The 26,992-nt window shown below is 42.8% G+C and overlaps 1 protein-coding gene across 9 annotated transcripts in view; it reads right to left on the minus strand.

Moving 5' to 3' along the window:
* Positions 1 to 14,609, minus strand: part of HIVEP2 (HIVEP zinc finger 2) — a 142,053-nt gene extending 127,444 nt beyond the window's left edge. For all 9 annotated transcript variants that reach the window (XM_061990835.1, XM_061990833.1, XM_061990834.1 and 6 more), the window contains exon 1: positions 13,997 to 14,609. The gene's annotated coding sequence lies outside the window, so the exon portion shown is untranslated. The remainder of the gene's footprint in view (positions 1 to 13,996) is intronic.
* Positions 14,610 to 26,992: the final 12,383 nt, after the last annotated feature.

Here is a 26,992-nt window from a genome sequence, read left to right on the forward strand (position 1 = left end):
TATATACCTATGTACATGTGTATGCTCATGTATGTGTGAGTATATATCTATAAAACGTGTATATAAATAATATATATCCCTAAAAATAAAAATTAACATATGAAAGTGATGTGGCTAGGTGAAATAAAAACCCCATGATTCTAACTATCTGTTATTAATAACGACTTATGGAGATGCTTTGGACAAAACATATTAAGTCCTGGAAGCTGAGTGGGGGCTTGCTCAAGTATTTACATTTTATTTCAAATGACTAATCAAGACAAAGCAGATCTGAAAGCCATGTTTTAGGAACCTGCAGTTTTCAACAACAGGTAACCCAATTTCAAGAAACCAGTAGCAATTGCTAAAGTATTTACTCAAACTGTTACATGGAAACAATGAGAAAACACTATTAAAAAGGTTAAAAATATTAAATCAACTTGACTGCTTCTGTATCTCACAAATTCAACAAGATCCTAGGCAACAATAATATTTAGAATAAATATTTTTCTTATGGGAAAACCCTTTACACTCAAATTGACCAGACGGTATCAATTAAAAAGCCCCCAAAGATTAGACACAATTAAAAGTGAAACTCTACTCCAGTGAGTACAAAGCTTGTTTAAGAAGATATTTACTTTTTCTTTCAAAGATCTTCTTTCAGAGGCTTTTTTCCTTACGGTAGTTTGAACTAATTTCAATCCCAAATTATGAAAATCTGTTCACTGAAACTTCAGAAAGCACACAGTACTCAGTGTAAAGTACTGCACACATACACAAATGTAAAGATTAATATATCAAAGGCAAATCCAATACCAAGTTCTGCACTTATGCTGTAAGGCCATTAAAAAAAAAAAAAATCACAGAAGGCAGGCAAACAGCAAAATAAATAAATAAAAATCAGTGATACAAAAATACAGTAACTTTCTACGTAATATACCATCTGTTCCACCAGAAAACCATGCTGCAGCAAGCCACAGGGGCTACAGCTATGAAAAGCCCTTGTAGAAGAGAGCCAAGCACTGTAATGAGCAGTTCTAGAAGCTATGGAAAACCATACCAGCCACTACAGTCAGGAGGCAGCCTGTGATGTGTTCGGTGGGAACCTGGGTGCCACGATGTCCTCAGAGAGCCCCCCAGATCTTGCACAGTGTGAGAGGATTCCAGCATACCAGTAAAGCCGGCCAGCACTGAGGAGCAAGTGCTAGTTGTTTTGAGGTTGTGCTGTTTTGCCATGGCTTTTTACGGGAAAGTTTTGTCTCCAGAGTTACAGACACAGTAAACTGGATTTCCCCAACTCCTCCACAAACCACACCTCCATTGATGCTGCTCCCTGCTCTTGTACTACGCATCAAATATCTGTACACAGAAATAGTTCCCAGAACATGGGAACGGGCACCCTAGTATGCCTGCTGCCCCTGAGGCTCATTAAAAATAGGAGCTGCTGTTGCATGCCAGATGCTTGCTCACTGCTGTGTGCCTTACAGCAAATGAAGTGAGAGTCTTCAAGCCACTCAGGCAATGAGGCAGGCAGGAGAGATGCAGATCAAAGTAGTACTGGGGGGGTGCTCTGTTATGGTTAGGAAGGCCAATTAAGGTGTGCATCCCTCTCCTTCCAGCTGGCAATCTCTCAGATATTCGGGTAAGAATTTACTTCTGCCACTTCTATTATTACTTGTTAGGTGTGTGTTAAAAAGCTATTCTACCTTTCACAGCCTTTGCCTGCAGTATCACACCAAATACAGGCTTTAGGGCAAGGTCCATATTCTTTAAACCACATTTGTAAAGGCTTTGCTTTTGCTCTCTGTCACCATCCCTGGAACAAACGATGGCATCACAAAACCCTGGGCACTTGGGAGACCATACCTGGACTGAAGGGAATTTATCAGCCAACACATTATCATAGCTCTCATTAATAAAATAATAAACTGTGCAATTACAGTGGGTTGTACACATACCTCAGGGCATGCAGTAAGGCACAAATTTAGAAATGGAATGTTTCCAGCTGCCAACAACTTCAACAGGCAAGGATCTTTATCAAACAATTAGGTTACTCAAGAACTACTCCAATAACTGGCCCTTTTTGCCCAAGGTTATGCATCCTAAAATCAAGCATTGGTTGACTTGTGCTTTTTCCTCTTCTTTTTTCGTTTGTAATAGTAAAAAAAATTAAAAATAGCTCGTCTTCATTCTAATCAGGTGCAAGATTCTTTCAAAATTATATCTAAAATTACATTAAAAAATGGTAAAGTGCCATGAGAAATGCAGTTATCAGTGATAAGCCAATGCAGTTCGGTGCTACTGGGCTTCAGATGGAGGACTAGATACATAGGACAGGTACACCATACTAGCCCCTTAAAAACCTTTTGTATATTCTGTTTTCTTGAATCTTTTGGATGCTGAACAGAATCTTTTGTATGCAGAACTGTACCAGAAACAGAAAAAAAAAATATTCTGAAATTATGCCACTTGAAACAAGTTGTCAGACCTCATTAAAAAAACCAAAAAAAACAAATAAAAACCCCACAAAACAAAATGACATTATGCATGAACTGAAATGAAATGCAAGTTTCTCACATCTTAACAAGCAGTTCCAAACCCAGATAATGGGATTTCACTGGGGAAACAAGGGTACAGGTAAGGTACAGTCCAGCCTCCAAGCTCACAAAGTTTGCTGGAACTATGATGCCCTCAGGAACTCAGCAAGTTCCTTTCTTAGATGGGTTACAATTAAAACAAAGCTCCACCACTAAAATCACAGCTTCCAACACTGAGACTTCACGCATTTTGTATTCAAATCACAGTAAGAGCACCTTGGGGGAGATAATCTATCTTTACTCTTTCTTTTGAAATTACTTTATATCATCTGGCAATGTGAAAAATCATTTCTGTTGAGAGTGCCACTTGTTTTATATAGTTTCTGCCTAAAATATCCACAGGCTGTTTCCATGTAGACAGTTTTTTTCTAGTATTCTCACCTAGTGTGACTGTATACATTGAAGAACAAACTTTGCATGCTGAAGTTTTCCATTTATAGGCTGAGACAGTCACAAGGAGCACCACTTCAGCAGCACAAGTCCTGTCTACAGCTGATGGCAAACTCCTGGCCTCATAGGGAAAAAAGAAATATTTTTTAAAAGTCAGTAACAACTTCCCATTCTGCACTTCTATTGAAGTCAGGATTTGAACCAAAATGAGAGAGTTTTTATTTTGCACACACGAAATGAGGCAATTCACATGCTAGCATGAGCTGTGCCAAGCACATTTTGGTGTCATCTCAGCTGTGGGGCGTCGATTAGAAAAATGAGATGATGAGGGCAAGATGGTTTTGTGCTTGACACCAGCAAAAGTGAAGGTCAAGCAACAAGATAACAATCTTCTTGTTGTTGGCATAATGCAAGTGTTTTTTCTTCTATCTTCCTTTCACGTTATCTATTTCCATAGGTAGTCTCTTCATGGATTGACTTTCTGTTCCATTTCTACAGAATCATGGCTCTAAAGTGGGTGCCCTGCCAGAGGAGTGAGGGTTAATGAGCACCATGCACAAGCTGACAGTCATGCACCAACAGCAACAGAGTCTCAGAAAGGATCCTTTAACCTTCGGACTAGACTACGAGTGAAACAATTACATCCTTCAGAAATGAAAGGATATAAAATGAATTCAAAGTGCTTCAACTTAGAAGGCAAACATCTTCAGGGCCCAACAAGACATGACCTTGTCTGAATTGGTCACAGGCAATAAAACAGGCCATGCTCAGTTACTGACTCTGATGGCATCATCGTATCAGCAATTTACCAGGAACAGTGAGTAACACTTTAGAAAGATCACCTGGACAGATTCTGATACCCATTGCCCCAAAGTGAAACCACAGCAACCCCCCCAGCAGTTCATCATAGAGAAATATGGTTTTTTACCTGTTTAACAAAGTGTGTCTGTGTGTATATATATATATATATATCTATATACACACTTCTGAAATAATGCTAATACACATAAATAATGCAAATAAGTTTATTTATTTAAAATATTTTCTTTGATATTTAAATAATATCATAAGTTCAACCTACAGTGAATCTAGGACAAATCTTTCCTTCAGTGACAAACAAGCCAAACCTGCAACCACAAGCTCTACAGTATACAGTATACTGTACCGTGAAGGAGACAGAACATAACTGAGGCAAAAGCTATGATTACATAAATGTACATAAGCGGGGGGGGGTGTCTATATATATGTATACTTACACATGTATTCTTAAGTATTCATGCAATATAGCAAAACTCCTCAATTTTTTGGTGTAGTCTGTTTATTTTTATGGAAAAACATCAAAGCAGGAGTCAAATAAAGAGAATTTTTGGCTGAGATTAAAAAACAGGTGTAATTCTGTCATCTGGAAGTGACACTGTCTGAATTATGCAATGAAACTGGGAAGCCCAGCGCTCTGTTTTCTAGTGTGTCAGTCTGTAAATAGCCACAAATTCTATTTCCTACACTGTTGGCTTGCCAGACAACCCACTTGACTGACAAAGAGTTAGTCAAAGTTTGTTTTATTTATTCCCCTGCTTGCTAGTTAAGTGGGTTGAACTATTGACCAGGATCAAACTAAATTAAATCAAAACAGTACATAAGCAAATGTAAAGAGAAATATCTGCAAGCTTGAGCAAGATAAGATGGCATTGTACTCTGTGTGTAAGTTATCTGTAGTGATGTCAAACAACGGAAGTTCTATCACTGTATCCAGCATGGTGCCTTGCATCAGATCTTAGTTATGCATCAAGACATGCTTGTACAACTTGAACTGGATACAGATTTTAAAGGCTATGGTATTAAAATTCTTTAGGTTGAGGACTTAATGTTAAAGGGAGACTTGATCTGATAAAAATAACTTCTCACAGGCAATTGTAATCCACTGTCAGTTGCATTTAAACCTCCCATCCCCACCTTATCTTCCCCTCCAGGCCGCATTCTCAACCAGCATATATACAAAAACGTGCATTTAGCATCCTCATTTTCTCCTTTAATTACTAAGGCTGTGAGAGAGAAAACAAATTAAAAGGTTTCTCTCATAGTCACTCCACTTGTGGAAAAATATGCTGTACTGAAGCTTTGGTGAGGTGTACATAAAAGAACTTCATCCTCCCATGTGTCTTTCTCTTTCCTGCCATGCAGAGGGTGATCTGGGGAGCAAGGGAAGGAAAGTCAGCGTATATCCACTGAAAGCTATTTCACTGTTACTGCAAAAGCGCAAGCAAAGATCCCATTCACACCGCTATAAAGCATCACATAGGACACAGACCAAAACTAAAGCAAAGGCTTTTCTCCATGTACGCTTCTCTTTTACAAGTGGATGTGTCCAGGCCAACTTACCATCATGGAAAGTTCACGTTTATCAAGCCTGGATGCTGAAATCTCTAAAACCCAGAAGCACAAAAAGCATTTCTAGGACGCTGTATAAACACATCTTGTCCTTGGTACAAAAGAGAAGTTCTGGAGAATCTGATATGCTTTCATTTGTCTATTATTTGTCTATTACTTTCTCACCTCTCTGCCTCCTCATAATAGCACTGTACAGAGTGATAAATTCTTGTCCACAAAGAGACCATGAACTAATTTAATGGAATCACTGAAGAATTACATGCTAACAGTTTTCAACTATTAGTAAGCTGAACCAAAAACAAAGCAGAGGAAGTGAAGGTACTATATATCAGCTTTTTGTCTTCTGACATTTCACAGATCAAAGTCCTGTCAATAACAAGTCAGATCAAAGACAGGTGCTGTGAGAATCTTCTTACTACTGGATATCAGTTCCAACTTACAACCTTACTCCTTCACAAAAACACCACGGACTCAAAACTGCCCTACTAATTAATCCAAATTATGTAGCAGTTGTGCTAGTGTATGTCTGATTTTGAAGTTTTTCAACAATAATTAACATTACCAACTATGATAAATTAGGTTAAAGATGAGTACAATTTGTGTGGTTTTTTTAATTAGTAATTGAGTAAATCAGAGATTCAAAAACTAAAAAAAAGATATGACATGTATAAAATGTGACAGATAACTTACCAGACCAATTTTATTGCTCTCACCATTCCAACATTTTACACAATACCGACCTATTGCAGAGGTAGCAACACTGGATTTGACACACCTTTCTGTGGTCTGTATTTTACTAGTATCGTGCTAACATCACTAACATTGTTTCATGCTCAAGTGTATTATATATATACAATTCCTACTCTTACACTTATCACAAATTTCTTCAGATATATTAGTAACATCTTGCTAAGCCTGTGTCAAAATTCAGCTATAGTTCACAAAATTAAATACATGTAGCTTAGTCCTTACTGAAGCCTTAAGAAAACAAAGATTCTAGCCAAGCAGCACTGTGAAAATATCTGCTAACTTTTAGAGGAATTTTCCTAGTATTGTAGGACCAAGCACAAAATAATGGAACAGACTGTAAGCTCTATTTGACTCAATTCTACTGAGAATGTTAGAAGTTATATTCACATAGCTTTGCATAGATTTTAAAGTAAAATCTCTTTACTCTAAAAGCCCAGTATTATGATCTCTCCAGGTGATCAAAAAAGACTATCACATCAACACAGCGTCAAGATGTTCAACTTGACAGTCGCAAAGCTCATACTTAAATTTAACCTTACTAAAGTGTAGGAACTTTTACTGACTTAAAGAAGACAAGGAACTATGTTGTAACAGGGTATGAATGTCCAGCCAAAGATAAATACCTGTTTTGCTTAAGAATTCTTTCAATTCAGACAAATGCAGGGAAAAAAACTTTCATTAGCAGCTTCACAAACTGTATTCATAAACATAACTGATTTTAAATGGCAAAAAGTCAAAATTAGTCTCTCTCTATTGTTACAGAAGACCATGAATTGTACTTGATTCTGTCTACAATGTTAACAAAATAGTTTCAGAAATTCAACTCTCAAGACAAATCAGTGTTCTCAGGTGTCACAAAGGACTTGGTTAAACACTGTCAGCATGCACGGATGTCAGTTAACCAGTGGTCTGCCTTATTATCCAGAGCATCTCTTTTCTCATTCCTAGTGCTCATACAGAAAGAATTAAAATCACTTTCAAATCCTACATAAATTGACAACAGCTAGAGCAAATAAAAGATACATTTTCCAACTAACTGAACAATTTTAGCTGTCTTTCAAAGACAAAGCTCATGAAACTACATACACTTGAAGGACTTTTGTGAACAGACTAAACTCAAAATGAACTACACTGAGCTATGAAGACTGTCAATAAGATCCCAGCAACTCAGTCTCTGTTGAATACTGGCTTTGGTCTAAACCAAATGGCTTTTGCTCTAACTAAATAGTGTTACGTCTTGTTGTCAAGGGAGGGTAACTCCAGTTATTAATTCATGCTATTCTTTTCTTGACACACTACACGTGTTTTGTTTTAATTCAAACCACAAATACAAAATAGAAAGATTGGGTCGTTCATCTTACTTAAATGAAAAAAAAAAAAAAAAAAAGAAGACCCAACAAGAAAATCTCATTGTTTTAAGACTACTTCTGATAATCCTGATCCAGTCCAGCTGGATTTTTATTAAAGGTCTTTTCTGCCGAAGTGCAGATATTCCTCTGTGGGAAAATTGTTCATTGAATAATATTATTTCAACAAAATTAAGCATTCTGCTCTACTACAGTCTCTGAGATCATGTCATGTCCTATAACAAGTCATCGGACATTTCTTTTGGCATTTTAAATTGCTTGTTAAAAAACATCCAGTATTACTCTATATTCATAAGTTACTTGATAAGGAGTGCACCCAAGCTTTGACAGTCCACCACCAAGCTAAACAGAGGAAAATTCCGGGCACACCACTGGGCTTGGTTTGGGGAGGCAGAGAGGATTAAGCTAGCCTTGTCAGGCCAGCAATAGTATTAATTTCTGTGGCCAAATATGTCTAACTTCACTATAAATTATAGAAAATAATCTGAGGGTTTTCTCCTTTGCTTTCTCCTGAGCATTTTCTTATGAAGAGAGTCAAACCCTGCTTCACTGCATTACCTTTAAAATGTCACCTGACACTAATTTCAATTCCCTTTAGCTTCTCTAGTTTTCACTTTTCTATTAAATTGAACTACACGTGCAAGTTATCTAACCGCTCTCCTTTGTATGGAATTTCCAATAAACTACTATCTAAAAAAGAAACTTTCTGTATCAGTCAAACCTTGAGGTCCTCCTGCATGACACAAACAGCAATTAAAACATGTCATTTAAAAAATATTGTACAACCTTTTTCCCTTCCCCTTTGGCAGCTTATATAAATCAGAAATTTTATCCAGAGCTGCAGAAGTTTATTCCAATTTACTTCAGTTGCAATGAAGTGAACTTACATTTTTAAGTACACAGATTCTTTTTTTTTTTGGGCAGGCTGAAATTTGTTGTATATTAGAGTTGCAATTTTCAGATTCCGTAAGCATATTAGGACAGAATGGTCAATCACAAGAAAAAGCAAAACAATATACTAGTTTCTTGCTACGCACAAATTGAGGCGCAACAAAGCAAACCCATACATGTATGAAATGGCCATTTACCCATTACCAACTAAATTATTGTTACTTATAATTTCTATGTCACTGTTGGAAAGAATTTTTCTGTTAAGACCAAGTCTACACTGACAGAGGTAGAATGTGTAAAATCAAACTAAAAAAATGATGTAATCACTATACAAACTAATCATATCAGTGTAACTGTGTACTGGGGGAAATTTACATCAGATAATTACATCCGCATTCATATACTGCAATATTGAAAGTATACTGACATCTAAGTGGTATATATACCCTGAGACCTCCATCCAGAGAAAGTAATAAAAAAATAACAACATAGAGGTTTTTGGTTACACATATATACAATTATATGAAAAAGTAAAAGGCAATATTAGCTTGCAAGAAACAGTGAAAGAGGCATGCTCAGGGCAGAATGAGAAAATACAGAAACACAAGCAATGTTGTGACCATCAACATTTGTGGTCTGTGCATAGCTGTTATTACCCTGGAATACAGAGAACAGAGAGAGATCATTCTGCAAATGTACAAAATGTGCCTGAAAGACAAATGAAAATAAGGACCATGAATCCACAAAACTTCCTCAGAGGAAGAAGAAACTCTTATGTTCAGTCCATACTAATGACGGTGAGAAATTAACCATGAGCCAATTGGGAAAAACAAAACAAAACAAAACAAAACAAAACAAAAAAAACAACAAAAAGGCAAGAGACTTTTAATTTGACAAGCAACGTTGCATATGATACTTGTATGTCTTCTGATTATTTCACATCAGGGATTTGGAAACACTGCATCAGATTGTTTCCTCTACCCATACCCTCTCACCCCTTTTCCATGCTCATAGCTTTGTGAGAGAGATTTTCATACTCTCTGAATTCAAATTTGGTTTCTTAAGGTCCAAGTAAGGGCTCAGCAATTGGTTATTAAGGAAAAACTTCTAGTACTTCTAAATAAGTGGATTTTTTCTTGCAGGCTTTCAGACCCATACTTCTACAAGTCCTAATTTCACCACAGAATGAAAAATATGGCCCCAGTTAATTGCTTTTTAATATTTCCTGCTGAAATAGAACAGTTGTTGCAAAGTTTTATAAAAGATGTTTAAGTCCCCAAAAGAGAAAGAAAACTCTACAAAACTGCTAATTCCTATTAGAATAGCACAACAAGCTTGAAGCTTTCATTCTTCTGATTATTCTCTACTACTTTACTTTAACATAGCATCCAGACTTACTGATTGAAACATGAAAAATATTATTCTCCATTTTTTATCTAGCTTACACTTCCCCTTGTTGTTTCTTCACTTCTTCAGAAACTGCTAGAAGTTCCTTCTACTGAAGGGGGAAAAAAAAAAAAACCAAAACCCAAACCATTAAATTACAGGAGAAAAACAAGTAACTTCAGAAAGGGTTATTTTACTCTGTAACATACTACCTCGGAGATACCATTTAAGAAATCTGATTAGAAAAAAATAACCTGCCTCTTTAAATAAAAGAATTTTGAAAGCAGTTTCCGCATAACTTATCAGACGTTTTTCAAACAACAAAGGTATGCAGTCTCTACACTCAACAACTCTGTGGAGCTCCCTAGAGTATTAGCAATTAACTCTTGCTGAAGACTTCAACCCATCAGATCCAACAATCTTTATGTATTCCCTGTACTAGGAGCACCAATAATTTAAAACCACATACTGTCAGCTTCCCCTCTTCTTGATGACTGAGGTAAGACAGATAAAACATTTTCCTGTCTTTACCCTGTGAAGGCCATTGACATGAACCAACTTTTGCTGGACCTGATTTATGTTAGGACTCAAAACAGAAGGAGATAGTTAGTAATCAGCTCTGGAAGTTTACCTGGAATTATTATGCAGGGTTGAGTGAGAGCTACATAGAAGTACTACTTGATGAGCTATCAATATCAATATTGATATCTGAACCGCCAATTAAAAAAATTAAACTGTCAAATAGCTGACCGTAGATTATTACAAAGCCCCATCATACTCAAATTTGAAAAACAGCTTGTCATATTTCATAGTACAAGTCATGTTACTGTAATACTTTTAAATAGCAAGCATTTTTCTTTTTCATGGTTAAGCATTGCAGTATTTTGCTGAGTAAACCACTTCTCAGACACATAGCTCGTCTTACCAGACATGGTTAAATTTCAAAAGCAGTAACACTAATTGCCCCTGCTGATGACTTGAAAATGATGAGAAGAGGAATACAGAAAAGAGTAGTTATTACTTTCGCTTTTGTTTGGCTCTAACTCACCTTAATTCTTTTAAGAACAAGCACCTTAAAAAATTAATAGAGAAGTTTGGTAAAATGCTCAACAATAAATGTCCTGCTTTAAAAAGTCTAGCTTAGTTACAAACATGCAGACCAGTGTCCTAAGTTTACTTAGTCCTAGTTTACGGATAACCAAGTCCAGCCAATGGTATTAGAAATAGTTAAAACTCAAAAAAGAATAGCCTTGTAGGGTGCCACCACATAAACTAAACATGATATACTGCCAAACACTCAAGCAGACACATGTACCATTATTCAGCAAGGACCACATGAATGCATATGGCTCTGTGTTTTGTCTTCATAGTAACAAGAAGGTTTGTAAACAGATCTCACATATGAGGCAATCTAGTCACTTGAGAATCTAAAAATCTGCCTTTACAAAGAAGTGTTCTGCACTCTTGCCACACCGCTGTACTTAGATACCCAATTAAAAGTCCTCTACGTTTGTTTTGGGACAAGTGCTGCTCAATTTTATTCTTATCCGTAAAAGTGATGTTTGAACACGTCACCTCCACGAGGATGTATATATAACTGCTACGGCATATAGCCATTGAAAAATAATATCAACGTAAGAGTCTATAAAACACTAAAACTTTAGATGTTGTATCAACAAAACTAATGACACTCTGACTTTGTAGCAAATCACTTGCTGCCCTTGCACAGCCAAAAAACACAGTAACTTTATACGTATTTACAGATGACGAGAGTAATCTGTAAAACTTTTTAAAACTCACACAAAAAATACCCTCTCATTATACAAAAATGACAATTAACAAAAAAGTCATTAAGAAACTTTCAAATAATCCCTAGTTGAAGTTTCAGAAGGATCTCCTGACTGGTAGGATAAGGAATGATTTCATATCTAACAGTAAATAAACATAACCCCCAGGTTACAGTGCATCTATCCAAATATGTCCACGTGCTGCAAACCTAACAGGCTGAGACTCTCCTATCTTTAAAAACAGATGCACTTTTTTAGCATGTCTGTATATCATTTTCACTATCAAAGTACTGAGGATTCCGCACTGCGTCCTCATAATCAGAGGATCAAATTCCTCTGGTAGCCAGGGGTAATTCACAACTACAACAGAATTTTCAAACTGGGCCCACTGAATTTGAACCTTGTTAGACCGGTTTAATTTATTAATGACTGTAATTACATGGTGTCCCCAGAACTGCCCAATAATGGCCACCGTCCCTGTGTGCTGCAGGGATGCAGCACAGCAGGTATCATCTGCACACAGTTCCACCTAGCAGAGTTACACTGAGCTGTCAAATGATGGCTTCCTTTTGCCACCCTGACCATTTCACAAACTTCTTTCATAGTAATTCATAGTATAGTTAACAACATACAAAAGTAGATAGAATGTATATTACAGCTGACTTCATTTTAAAATACGAGAAGGGAAATTATTTAGCTAAGTATTTCTACTGAAACTCGTATGTCTCTTAGTTACATTTAAAAAGGTATACAAAAGTTACTGTAATTTAAAAAACTGCAATGTCTGAGTAGACGTTTCATTTCCATTTGATGGGAGGAAAAAAAACCCAAAAACAACAAAACACGTCAAAACAGCTTTTGACTATTACTGCCAAGTAATAAGAAAACCAGAGAACTCCTTTTCTGGGAAATTAAGCTCGGAGGACTTTTATCGTTGTCTTAGGGCGATCCCAGGCAGCCTGTCCGCGGCGACAAGACGCGCTGGCCAGCGGCCGGCCGAGACCCCCGGCCGGGAGGGGTGAGGCGGCGGGGCCTCCCAGCGTCCCCACCCGCGGGCTGGACTTATCCAGGGCACCACCTGCAGCGGAGGTATCACGTCCTTCCCGTTCGGCTCGGGCTCCCTCTCACGGAGGGGAAGGACGTACCGCCTGCCAGCTGCCCGCAGGGAGGTGCGGAGCATCAGCCGGGCTAAACCGGGGCTTCCCCCTTGCGGCGCCGCTCGCCACTGTAGACGGGGAGGCGGGACGCGGAGCCCCTGCTCGCCTCCCTCCGCGGTGCCGGCGTGAGGTATCCGATGCGACAGGCGCGGACGTGCCGCTTACATAATCACCGCCGGTCGCACACGTACCCGCGTTACATAAGAGACCGTGCCCCCGGCAGCCCCGGCGCCGCTGGCCCCCCCGCCTCCTCCCCCGTGGCAGCCCCGCCGCCGGGGGACGGTTGGGGGTGGGGGGAAAGGAGGCAGAGCCCCGGCGGCGGTGGCCCCGGCCGAGCCCCTCGTTAACCCCCTTCCTGTGGCGTTTACACGTCATGGAACATTCCCGGAACGGGCCAACGTCCCACCCACTTCAGGGAACAGTCACCGCGGCGCAGCGCGCACACGCACTCACACACACGCGCACCCCCGGCGCGGCGGCGGGTCTCCCCCCACGTACCGACACCCCTTGTGCCAGCCGACCCCCCGGCGCTCCACGCGGGGATATGCAAGCGGCCGGAGCCAGCCTCTGCAACCCCCGCGCTACGCCCGGCGCCCTGCCCGCCGCTGTGCCGAGTGGCCCCGGGTGCAACCCCCCCCCCCCCCATCCTCACCGGCTGCCCCTCCCCCCCGCAGGGCGCCGGAGGCCGCGGAGAGAGCCCCGTCGGGGCGGCCCCCCCGCGGGCGCCTCTCCCCGGCGGTGACCATGCCCATTCCCCGCCACAGGAGGGGATTACGCAAGGCAGCCTGCTCCTCATCTGCATACACTTACAAGCTGGGTATTCCCCACATTTCCTAACGGCATGTCACCGACAAAGGCCTGTCCCTGGTCCCGGCCCCCTCCCGCGCCGGCTCAGCGGGGCGCCGAGCCGGGGGGAAAGGCTGCCGGCCGTAGTGCCCCGGGGACGGGGACTGCCAGCGCCCAGAGAAGCCGCCGCCACTACCACAGAGGTGACTTACCGGTCCGGCGGTTTTACAGCCCCGCCGGCTTCCCCCGCCGGCGCCCTCCCCCCGCCTGCCCTCCATTTACCCCTGCCGCCCCTCGCCTGGGGCGCTGGAGTCAGCCCCCCTGCTCAGCAAAGCGCTCTCTCCGCTGCGGCCCGAGACCAATGCCCACGGCGCCCCGCACCCGAGCCCCGACGCCGGCGTGCCCCCCGCCGGCGGCTCGGTGCGGCTGTCAGCTGGTGCCGGTGACAGGGGACAAGCGGCGGGCATGGAGCAGGGGGTGGGGGGGGCGGGCTGCCCGCAGCAGCCGCTGCTGCTCACCTGGAAAGTCACAGAGGAGGAAGGAGGGAAGCCCTCCCCGGTGCCCTTGTTGTTGTTGTTGCTGTTGATCCCGCCGGGCGCTCTTGTTGTTCCTTTGCTAAGGGCTTGCCTGGAGTGGTGTGGCTGGCGGTGCTTCTTTATATATAAAGACAGACAGAGATATTCCAGCGGCCAAGAGGCGCCCGGTTCACGCATTTATCTCAAGGCAGGTCATCTCTCTCCCTCTTTTGGGGAAGGATCATCACCATCACCCTGACAGTGGCGGAGGGGCTGGTGTTGCACGGGGGAGAGGCGGGGGCCCGGGAGCCGCAGCCCGCCCTGGCCGAGGCGGGAGGGAGCGCTCCGCGTTGCGCTGCAGGCGGATCCGCCGGGCTATTCCTGGCACCACTTCCCAGAACACAACTTACAGGGCGGCGAGCGCGGAGCGAGCGCGGGGAGCGCGCCGCCCGTGACGTCACCGGGTCCCCCCGCGCGCCGGCGGGGAGCGAGCGGGGTGCGCCCGGCAGCGCCCGGCCGCGGGGTGATGGGCGCTGCCGCCCGTACGTGTGTGTGCGTGTGTGTGCGCGAGAAGGCGGCGAGGGGAGCGGTGCGCCGTGCGGCCGGGGCGGGGAGGGAGGAGGCAGGGCTTCGGAGGGCGAAGCCGCGGCCTCTCCCCGCCGGCGGAGATCGCCGCTCCCCCTTCCCCTCCCTCCCCGCCGAGGGAACTCCCAGGAGAGCCAGTCCCGACTTGCTATGCACAAGGCGCGCGTCCGCCCGGCCTGAGAATTTCCTCCGAGGACGCGGGATCCTCCTGCCCCCTCCCCTCCCTCCGCTTCCTCCCCCTCCCCCCCCGGCTCCTCCGCCCCCTCGCTCTTGCCCGGTCAAGATCACGTTATCTGTCAGAAAGAACAATGCAACTCCGGGGCTTCCCGTGCCGGCCGCCGGCTTCACCTGCCTGCCCGCGGTGCTCCGCCCGGCTCCAGCAGGCGCTGCTGAGACCGGGCACGGCTCTGCCTGCCCGCCCGCCCCGACCCCCGCTCACCACCCACTACACAGCCCTTTAGAAGGGACCGCGCAGCACACCGGCGCGGCGCGGCTCGCCGCCGCCTCGGAGGGCGGGTAGGCAGCCCTCCCGCGGAAGGCACACCGAAGGCGCTCCAGACGCCCTGGGCTCTGCCGCAGACACACGCATTTATTTTTAACAGCTTCTCGCCGCTAGTGCCGCGGCGAAGCGCCTTCCCCGAGTGCGGTCCGTGGACAGACGGACAGTGCCGCTAAAGGCTGCTGACCGCCGCCGCTAAGCCCTCAAACCGGCTAACGGCCGCCCGACCCTGACGCCCCCACATCCCCCCGCCGTCGCTCACGGGGCCGCCCGCAGCCAATGAGCGCCCGCAACGTCCGGCAGCGGGGCGGGGCCAGGCCGGGCAGGGGCCGGTTCCCTAGAGCCCCGCTGGCCTCGCAGCAGGCCCGCCCCCGGGGCAGAGGCGCTGCAGGGGAAACACCGGCCTGGCGGGGCCAGGCCAGGCCAGGCCAGGCTAGGCGGGGTGGTGCTTGGCCCGGCCCGGGCTGCCAGAAGACGGCACAATGCTCGCCCGCCGGCTCTCGGAGCCGTCGTTGAACCAGGACCGGACCCAGCCTTGGATCCTGCTGCTAACCCGGGCGAGGTTTGCGTTTGTCAGCCTCAGGTCTGCCGTGGATGCTCACCCGGCCGGTTCCCTCCCGCGCTGCAGCGCGGGGGTCCCTTCTCGGCCTAGCTGTGGCACAGGGGCACGCTGGGCGTTTGAAGGCGGGTCTTCAGCGAATCTTCAGAGCACATTCAGCATTCGGAGGCTACCCTAAGGTGATCCAAAGTAGCACCAACTTGCAGCACTGTGACCGTGACATCAGAGTTCACGCTACCACCTGAGATTATTGCTTTGATTCACGTCAAGAAAAAGCCTCATGGATGAGAATGAAAGAGCATCTGGATAAATCCTGAAAGCAGTCATTCTAACAGCAGATGCCAGGGCAAATAAAACCATTATTTCATAACTTTAGTGGTTAAGAATTTTAAGTCCTTCCCTTTAGGGACTAATAACAATTCGGTGCTTGGGGTTAGCAATACAGGGACAAAGAATCTACTAATAAACATCCTGTTGTCCTAATATGGCCCTTGGCCCCCACTGACTTCGGTGGCCCTTGAGTCAAGTTCACAGGACTTCCTTGTGCTCAGTCCAGGCAGTGCAGGAGAGTCTCAGGATTTCTTGTGATTCACTTCTAATGACACAGGAATGAGCAAGTTGTGTGATCATAATTTTACTATAGCTATGACTTCTGTTGCCTCAAAGGCTTGTTCCTGCCAGCATGTTCAATGCTAAGAGTACTGAACCACAGCTAATAGAGTCGCTTGCTCCTTGTTAAGTCTGTGAACATGTCTGTCTTAGTTTTCCTGGTTTGCAGCATGATACTGTCATTCCTGACACTGAGTATTGTTTGACTGGAATTATTCTATCTGAGTAAACGTATTGACCTTGGGCTTGTGATCTTTATTTTGTGTCACGTCAGAATAAGTCAACAGGAGACAGAAGTGCTTAGGATTTTTTTTTAAATTGAGGTTTTCCCATTGTGCCACTTTCCACAGCAACTGCATTTACTTCTGCCCCCAAATGACACCTGCCAGTATCTTTCCATCTGGGAAGCTGCAGACTCCTGAGCAGCACATTTAACTTTTTTCGACATTTGTCGACAATTATTCTCAAAAGGAAGTAAAAATAAATGTTTCTCCATAACACTTTTCAAAAGAAAAGTCTTTTTTTCCAATTATGTTGGTCTTCTCAACAAGTTTTGCATTGTGTCCTTTCCCACGTTCTCTTTCTCCCAGTATTGCAGCATCTGAGCCAGAGCCACTTCCTGCACTGTGGTTCCACAGGGTACATGCTGGAGTTAGAACTCGTGAGCACCTTAGTGGTCCCAGGGAAGAGACTGAAGCTACATGTATGCTCAGAGACTTCGACTATCATACATGATTTGTTTGGCTCAAGCCCCAGAGCAGGTTTTGACAGGCTGCACAACTTGCAGCTGCAAGAGTCCATAGCTTGGAGGAGAACACGCTCCCCAGACAAAGAGGCAGAGAGATCTTTGCATGGTTCCTTTTGCCCACTTTGTGCACCATTATAGGGGAATGGGTGTAAACTTACTTTCATCCTTGACTGATACCCCATTTCCCTCCCATGGGGAGGATCAAACAGGAGCATTGTCCCACAGAAGGACTGCAGCTGGGATGCTCAGCTAGTTTTCCTTACAAACTCCTGCCAGTAAATCCACAGAGGCAGGAGACATCTGAATTAATTTATCTCACTTACTTGTGACAACATAACTTAATAATGATGTCCTTTCATCATACCATCCTATCACTTCCCTCTAGATTTACATTTTTTTACATTTGCATCCAGCATTTAATAAAACTATCACTCTAACTAAACTGAGAAGAAAACTGAGGGGGCTTTCAGGTATGAGATTTACAGCTGTTGCTTAAGAACAGAGTTTTCAGATTGATTAGAAGTCATTCTTGCTGCTTGGAAAGCACCTTGGCCATCACAGCTGCTGCTAGTACAAGCACAATACAGAATTATATTATTCAGCAATGATGTTCACAGTTTATTAAACACAATAAATTATTCTGAAAACTTGGTTTGGTCTCAGAACATGCAGAATCCATCCGTTTTCTAAATGGAGCTGCTCCCAAAGTAGAGAATAGAAAGCATTACATAATTCTTTAATAAGAGTATAGTTGAGTTGAAGTGTTAAAGAACCATTCCTAAAATAGCTAGCAATTTTTAAGTAATTCATCCTTCCTTTCTTGGGGAAAAAATTACTTGATTTTTAAACCTGTACCAAGTTCTTTACTATTTCTTCACAAAGTTGTTACAGATAGAGCCCTACCAAGAGAGAAAATTCCTGTATACAAAGGGAGTGATACTATCTATTGATTTCAGTGTGAGTTGTGTAAAGCAAAATAGACCAAATATACTCAATTTTCTGAAAGTAGGAGCACATATTAAAATTAGTGGTGTTATCTTGCTGTTCATCATCCTTTTTCTTAAGGTTTGATTAAGTGAGAAAATCTACGGGAAACTGTCTTGGAATTACTTTCCTCATAAATAAACACTAATAGTTTCTTATCAATGTTATTAAAACACATTGTGCTTATTTGTGTAGGATCTTCTGTTTTCCTTCACTACTTCTTCTGAATGCCTGGACCTCAGCATCTCTTGTTCCCTTTGCCCCTTCTGCCCCCTGCAAGATATTCAGGGATGGCTTTCCAATGCTGGAAGTGGGGTATGCTCCCTCTTCTGTCCTCCTCCTCTTTGGAGGACTTGCTCTTTCACCCCTCATGAGTGAGAGCAGGGCCCAGAGCTGGATGCTGGGGTGCTGAACAAACAGAGAGGGTGAGCAGGGTTCCCTGCCACCAGCCCCTCCCTGGGGACTTCTGGAGAGCCTGAGAGGACACCCACAACAGCTCTGTGGCTGGGAAGGAGGGGGAGAAGGGAGGCTGAGCTGGACTAGAAGACTTGCTAAGAGTCTTGAAAGGGCTGCATTTGTCTCCTGCTTTATGACACAAAATCAGCTGTATCAATACACATAACTGAGGCCATTTTTGAGAGATGCCTACCTTTTACTGACCATCTCAAGCTCTTCTCCGAGATAACTAGCAGCTATGAGTGGCACATATCATTTATACCATAAAATCTATTCCCAGCCACAACATTCTACTTTCCCATTTGTACACATTGCTTTCATTTTTCCTGAATGAGAAAAGAGAAAAAGATATTGCTTAGTTCTCTCTTCAGACACTCCCTCCCTGTGCATTCCTTGAATCTGGGCTGCTATATCTTGTTTGTCTGCTCTCCTACGTAAACAAGGGTAATCTTTCCTCATAGAGGAGTGTGCCCATGACTTCTCCACAGAACACAAAGAAGTCACAGTGAAGCACTTTGTTATCCACAACAGCTTCAAGTTCATATGGTATCAAATGGTGCGAAGGAGCAAGAAGCCAAGGTGGTTAACTTGAACAAGCCTGTGTGTAACTATGGTGGAGGGCCCAAAGGAAGGGAACTACTGTTTGCTTGGTAATGAATAAATAGCTCTGTTTCCTGAAGGAAAAATATTTTTCTGCTATATTGAGCTTTCTCTCAAGAAAAAATATTTAAAATGTTTTTAAAAAAGAAAATTATTTTCTCCACAGAAATTACTTCCAGATGCACAGCTAACATGCTGTGTGTATCAACAGCTTGATAATAACATGTTGTGGTGTTTTAGACCTGGCTCGGTGCTATTTGCCCGCCAAGTTATATCACTTCCCATCCTAAACTGGACAGAGGAGAGAGAAATATAATGAGAGGTTTGCAAGTTGAGATAAGAACAGGGAGATTGCTCAGCAATTAGCATCATGGGCAAAACACACTCAACTTGGGGAGAAAAGGGTTTGATTTATTAATAAACAATCAAAACAGAGCAGGAAAAATGAGAAGTAAAACTAAATCTTAAAACGCCTTCTCTCACCCCTCCCTCCTCCTGGGACTCTCCCTCCTCCCCATCCAGTGGTGCAGGGGATGGGGGTTGCAGTCAGTTCATTACAGATGGACTTTGCTATTGTTTCTTCTCAAGGAGAGGCCTCATCACATTTCCTACTGCTACACTGTGGGGTCCCTCCTACGGTAGACAGTACTCCATGAATTTCTCCAATGTGGGTCCTTCCCATGGGCTGCAGCTCCTCACAAACTGCTCCAGCATGGGGCCTCCTACGGGGACAGCTCCTCACACACTGCCCCTGGGAGAACTGGGAGAACAGTCCTGCAGGTACTGACTGCTCCACCGTGAGTCCCTCACAGGATTACAAGTCCTGACAGCAAACCTGCTCTGCTGTGGGCTCCTCTCTCCCCATGGACTCCCAGGTCCTGCCAGGAGCTTGCTCCAATATGGGGTTCCCACAGAGTCACAGCCTCCTTCAGGCATCCACTCGCTCCAGTGTGGGAGCTTCCACGGGCTGCAAGTGGATCTCTGCTCCTGGTGGCCTCTATGGTTCTCTCCCCCACCTTGCCCCACTTTTTCAGGAACAGCTAAAGTAAGAGCCTGCCAAAGACATGGTGTGTGATTTAATTAACTTCTAAGTTATATATAACACAAACAATTAAGCAACTTGATTTTCTAAAAGCTTACCTATTTATATTCACATTAGACCTGATAGCCTTTTGTTTAGCATTCTTCTCAAATAGGCAACTTTAAATTTTCCATTATCTTCCAATTCAATGAAACCTTGCACACTTCATGTGTGGAGAACTTCATGTATGGAGTGGAGAGAGACAGAAAGGCAGACCACTCTTAGTAGTGGGTAGGGACAACTTGAAAACAGAGTAAAGGAGAGTACCTTGGTGTCTCAAAATGGCAGAGGTCACTTTGTATAAGAAAATTAGATTAACCAAGCTGCAGCTACCTGGAGTTTGGCCATATTATCCTATCTCCTTTACTCTACTGGCACCTGTTATAGGAATCTTCCTAACTACATGGTTGCTCTCTGGTTTTGCACCTGGGAAATATTCCCTAAGGCCAGTGCCCTGAGCACCCTGCAGATCCTTTCCCTCACAGCCAATGCAGAGGGAAGTGTGCCACCTGCTGAAGGGCCTCCACCACTTGCTCTATGTCTTGGACTTTAAGTCCTTTCCCATTCCTGAACTTCCCAGGCCTTCACACTACTGATTTGAATTAGAAATATGCCTTTGGTTTATGTCAATTTTTAAATTCAGCAATTAGGTGGTCACAAAGATGGACATAAACAAATCCAATCCAGGCTAGTTCTATCTAATTCATGTGTAAGGAGTGTAATTTGAGATAAAAATAAATACTCTCTGAAAGCAAGTGTGTTACCCCTACAGGGCCACTTTTCCAGAATTGGGATATATATCAAGAATTATCTCTGCAAGAAAGGTTTAGATTTGGCAATAATCAATCTAACACACTACTGGCATACATAGTATTTGCAGTTTAGCTATTGGGCTTTTTAACAAACAAGTGAACAACTTATGTTACTCGCAAAGAGTAGTTACCTTTGATAGTGCACTTTCTTCAGTTAATCATTCAGTTGAACAAGCTCAAAGGAAACTTTAAACAGTTGTTGTCATAACTTGTTTGACACACCTAGAGTGTGTCCTTTGGTTACCTCTGTCTCATGCCACTGAGTTATTCATGCATAGTAATGCATCATTTTTTCTAAAAAAAAAAAAAAGTTGAAACAGATATCAATGTTGTTTCAACTGTTGTAATAATGGATCATAAATAAATATTTTTGCAAGACCAAATGCTTTTATTAAAATCTGTAGAACTGAGTAAACTGGAAAACTTTCAGGTTTGAGATTCCTCAGAGCTTTTCACTTTGTAGTAAGTGGTTTTAATTCTCATGTACATTACAGCAGATCGTCAAAACATCCAAAATTGTGAGTCACTGAAACTAACAGTTAATATATGTCTGTAGTGGGCTTCTGTGGCCAGGTTTTGGTAGCAGGTGATACAGAAGTGACTTTTGTGTAAAGCTGCTAGAAGCCTCCCCTGTAACTGATAGGACCAGTGTCATTAGGCTCTGAGATGGACTTGCTGGTGACCAAAGCTGAGCCAATTCACAGAATCATACAGAATCACAGAACCTTAAGAGTTGGAAGGAATCTCAAAAGATCATCTAGTCCAGTCCTCCTGTAAAACCTCTGGGATTTACAAATTTGAGAAGAAGAATTTGCTACACAGATGCAAAAAACTGCAGCAGAAGAAGGGAGTGAGAATGTGAGAACATCTCCGTAGACGCCAAGGTCAGTGAAAGAGGGAGAGGAGATGCTCCAGGCGCTGGAGCCCATGGTGCAGCCCATGGTGAGGCAGGCCCTGCCCCTGCAGCCCATGGAGGCTCATGGTAGAGCAGACATCCACCAGCAGCCTGTGGAGGACTCCATTCTGGAGCAGGTGGATGCCTGAAGGAGGCTGTGACCTTGTAGGACACCTGCGCTGGAGCAAGTTCCTTGCAGAGCTTGTGAACCAATGGACAGGGAGAAGGCCACACTGGAGCAGATTTGCTCTCAGGACTTGTGGCCCTGTGGAGGACCTGTGCTAGAGCAGTTCATTCCTGAAGGACTGTTTTGCTTGTGGACAAGAGCCACACTGGAGCAATTCGTAAACTGTAGCCCTGTAGCCCATGGGAATGACCCACATTGGAGAAGCTCATGGAGGACTACCTCCCATGGGAGGGACCTCACACTGTACCACAGGAAGTGTGAGGAGGCCTCCCCTGAGAGGGAGCAACAGCTGAGACCATCTGTGATGAACTGACTGTAATCCCCATTCCTTGTCCCTCTGCACTGCTAGGGCAGAGGAGGAAGAAACCCCAGGAAGAAGGGAAGGATGAGGAGAGGTGTTTCAAGATCCAGTTTTTATTTCTCCTTTCCCTACTCTATTTTGATTGTTAATAAATAAAAGCAATTTCCCAAGCTGAGTCTGTTTTGCCTGTGATGGTAATTGCTGAGTGACGTCCCTGTCCCTGTCTTGACGTGCAAGCTTTTCATTGTATGTTCTCTCATCAGTCCAAATGAGGAGGGGGAATGATTGAACAGCTTTGGTAGGCACCTAGCACATAGCCAAGGTTAAACCACTACAATGTCTTTAAAGCTTATCAACCTTCTGTATTGGACTTACTTATTCCTAAAAAATATTGTCCTCAAAAACTATAGTGAAGAATTTCATCAAAACTTCATCTGGAATGTAAAGAAATAAAACAATATGGTTTAGAATAAACATCTTAAATGTCTTTACAGTTTGAAAATGTGTATAATAAAAATCTGAAGTGCTTCTACCCCTGTTTGTCATGGTCTTAACCACCCTTTCATACAGTATATTAAAATCTCTGTAATACCTGAAACTGTACCATTCATGGTTTCACATATGTAAGTGACAGAAGCAAAATAAAATTGTCAACAAGCACAAAAAAGGGAGAGATCTAACTAGCCTCACCATCACAGTCATGGTATCTATACTAGCTATCACTAAGCAAAAAACAAGTCTGAAAGTCATTGCAGGCAGTTCTGCAAAACTATTGCCTGAGTGTTCAGCAGTAGTCAAGAAGACAGCAATTAGTGGCCGTTTTTCAGAAATGAAAGTAATAAAAACGCTCTAGAGCTGTATAGATCTAGGCTGGCACATACCAAATACACTTCTGGTCATTTTCTTCCGACTGTACTCCCACTGGGACCCTTCTGCTAGCTAAATACTCAAGCAGGCAAAGTCAGAGCCAACGGTGGCTGCCCCAGCAGCTGCCCTTTGGGAGCAGGTTTTTCCTAGCTGTGGATGGCTCCTTGAGCTCCCTGCCCTTCAGCTCCAGAGGCATTCGAGCCAGTCACCATGGCTCTCAGATGCAGGAAGGATTATGCAACCTGGCTGTCTCTTTCCTTATATTATTAATAATGGTGACAAGATGATCCACAGGTGAACACTCACTTCAGTATTCTCAAAATCTTAAAAATAATGTGAGGTTTCTCATTCCTTCCCTGCTTCCTACCTTCCCTCCCTCCCTCCCTCCCTCCCAGAAAGCTACCAAGTTCAGCAGATTTAAAACAAGCAAAAAGAACTATGTCTTGACACAGCACATGCTTGAAGCGTGGACCTGAGACAGAAGAATGCTGTGGGGTGCCAAAGTATAAATGTCTTCAAAACAAGGTTCACTTCACTATGTGTCAGATAGTCCATTATCAGCAATTAAAACAATAGCCCATATGTATGCAGATGATCAGGAGGTCAGTCCTAAACCACTTACTGACTGATAGATGTGAGTAGTGAGTGTTTAGTGGAAAAATGTAGGAGGCAAAAGAAGAAATTTTTTCCCTAAATGATGTAATTGGCCACACTTGAAAGACAATAATTTGCACAGAGCTTTCATCTGGCTGCAGTAGTGGCAGCTTTTTTTCTTCCTATCAATTTATGGGGGATTCTTCTGAGTCACAACTAGCCTGTCTTTCTGCAAATGTCACTACTTTGGGGCTTTTTTATGATTTCCAGTTTTGAAGATTATACGGAGAAGCATTCGACATAAATTTCAGTTCATCCTTGAACTGTTTTTTGTTCATAATGGAAGAGTCACTGCAGAGCATGTTATGTTTTCTGCTATGAAAACAGAAATGCATTAAAAGATCTCCAGTAAGTTACTGATTTGCCATGATGTATGAATTATAATAGATAAAAGATCAATATAAACTCTTTTTTGTATACCATAAGCTTATAAATGTGAAATACTCAGAGAGCGAACTTTGTATTAATGGATTTTTTAAACTTCTAATATTTTTGAGCCATTGTCAGCCCCGTTATGTGTTCAGCATGTTTTGCTTTTCAGAATCCATATATCATTCATCCGTAATAAAGAGATATTAAAGGGATGTGAGTCATTAGTCATACCCAGGAAACATGTTTCTGAAAAATTAATACGTGACCTGTTGCCAGTAAGTAGCAATCTGCAATGTATTCTAAAAAAGCATGTTATAAAGCTACATATTTTAATGATAGTCTTTAATGTTAAAATTGTAAACTATAATGGAAACAATGCTTCTCTAATGGAATATTTAGTATCACTTAAGACCCACTAAGGACTTCACAACAATTCTTAAATCAATGTGAGCTGGGTAAAATTGTACAGCCAGTATAGTACAGCTGTTATGTAAAGGTATGCTTACTGTTAAGTGCAGGCATAAACCTAGTGTTTTCACAGATATTCTCTTGGGTTTAAAGTTAAACAAATGCTTAAGCATCTGTGACTTTACAGTCCTGTGCTCTCCATCCTTTCTCACAGACAGCAACATTTCTTACACATCCCTAGGAGAAGTATGATTTGGACCAAACTGGTCCAGTAACAAAACACTTTCCCATCTTCACTATTAATATGCAAGTACATGGGTTTTTTACTTTTTTAATATTATTGGATTTTTTTCACGTGGGACACTACTAAATTTAGACTTGTTGCATTCATTGGATGTGGTTTATTAGCAGTTTTAGTTGTGGTCTCAGTATAATTATGAGGGATCACTGGAGAAAGGGAAATAAATTAAAAAAATGAGTCAGATTGTCTTTTTGTTCAATAAAGACGTTGACAGACTGTTTAAAAAGTATTTTTACCCTAAAGCTAAAAATCAAAATAGCCAGTGTAATAACAATGTTTTGTCAAGGAACTAGCAAGAAGCCTGTTCAAGTCAGTTGGTGGATACCAACTTGAATAAATATTCACTTCTGAGCTCACAGTATGGCCATCGGGATTCTTGGCTCAAGGTCCTGAAACTGTAGAAATTACTAGAAGAATAAATTAAAAGTTTTGTGGCATCTTCATTTAAACTGTAATTATATTTCAAATATCCATACATTTTTTAAACTACAGGAAATCTGACAGCAGCTAACTCCATGTGCTGTGAGCAATAGGCACAGAAGCCCCAATCACTACCATATAGTAAATTAAAGGCCATCTTTTTGTCTTATTTTCTCTGCCCTAGGTGGGTGTAAAGGTCTGTTAAATAGTTTAGGTGCAATACTTTTCTTTCAAATAATCAAAATTGCATCTTTATTTTCAAAGCAAACCCTAAAATATGGCAAAAGATAGCGGATGACTGGAGGCAACAAGTGTTCCCGAAGTGTAAATTAACACAAACTTTGCTCAAAAGAATAAAATGTAAAAAATACACTAGCAACCAGATATAGTAAGAAAGTGGGAGATGTTGTGAGGTCAGATACAGCTTTAGACAGATTAAAGGAAATACAAGTTGAATAGTCTATTAGAGGAGATAATACAGAGATCAAAATGGATATCTGTGTTGACAGTAGCCAACCTGACAGATCTGCTAGTCCTCTGCAGTGCTAATCATCCATTATCATCCCAACTCCTTGGGCAGAGAAAGTAAGACAATAAGATGTCTTTTAATGTATTATATGGCTATTATTGAGGCATCTGTGCCTACTGCTCATAGCATACCAGCTTAGCTGCTGTCAACTTTCTGTAGTTTCAAAAATTTCTGGGTACTGCCCGCGTACTTTGTATCTTACAAACTACCACAACTGAAGAACATTTGTGGAAAGTCTAACAAACATATAAGTCTTGAAAAACAGAAAGTTTCAAGTTCAATTTCAGGGAAGTACTGTTAGTGTAATCAAGAATAAAACCTTCTTCTGATTAAAGAAATAGTTGATCCAACAAATCAGATAGCTGGTGACCCAAACTTGCCTACAGTTTGGGATCTTTAATTACGCTGTCTCAGACTGGCTAGCTGACTTACAGTGCAGTACTTGAAAGATTTTAATTTTTATGTTAGTCAGTGAACCAGGCTAGGGGCCATTCTCTGCCCCTGAGGACTTGCATCTTTAATGCCTTCCTAAAATAGAGTGGCATCACACACACGTTACCCAGCAGGAACAGCCCTGAGCCCATGCTATTCCCCAGGCTGTGCTCTAATGCATCTGGCAGGCTGCTGTTTGGCGTAAGCCAAAACCTTGCCAGGAAATATGTTTGACTGCTGAACAACAAGCTAACAAGAGGAGTCCTTCTGTTACACGTCAAGACAGAGGAAGCCTAAGAGAATGGAAAGATGCGCATTCACAAAGTCTATGGATAGCTGGCAATATGCAAAGAGGGAAATGAAGTGCATGTTGGAAGGGAGGGAAAAAATAAAAATTCTGCTGGATGGGAAGAGAAGAACCACTGAGAAGGAAACCATCTCAATTCAGGAAGCCCTTAATGTGTTTTAAATCAAAGAAGACGCTTCAATATTTTCTTACCGATAGTCTGTGTGCCTCAAGTTATGTACATATTTCAGCAGCTTGCTGAGCTGAGGCTCTGCATTGAAGTTCCACAAACTGCTTAAACTGATATAAATCCATAGTGTCACTCAGATAGATGAGCTTCTCCTTCCCAATGTTCCTATCCCTGTTGTTCCCCTACTACTTCTGTCCTGGTATTAGTACTTCCGCAAGCTCCAC

This window comes from Colius striatus, chromosome 2 (assembly GCF_028858725.1).
Source record: "Colius striatus isolate bColStr4 chromosome 2, bColStr4.1.hap1, whole genome shotgun sequence".
Lineage (NCBI taxonomy): Eukaryota > Metazoa > Chordata > Aves > Coliiformes > Coliidae > Colius > Colius striatus.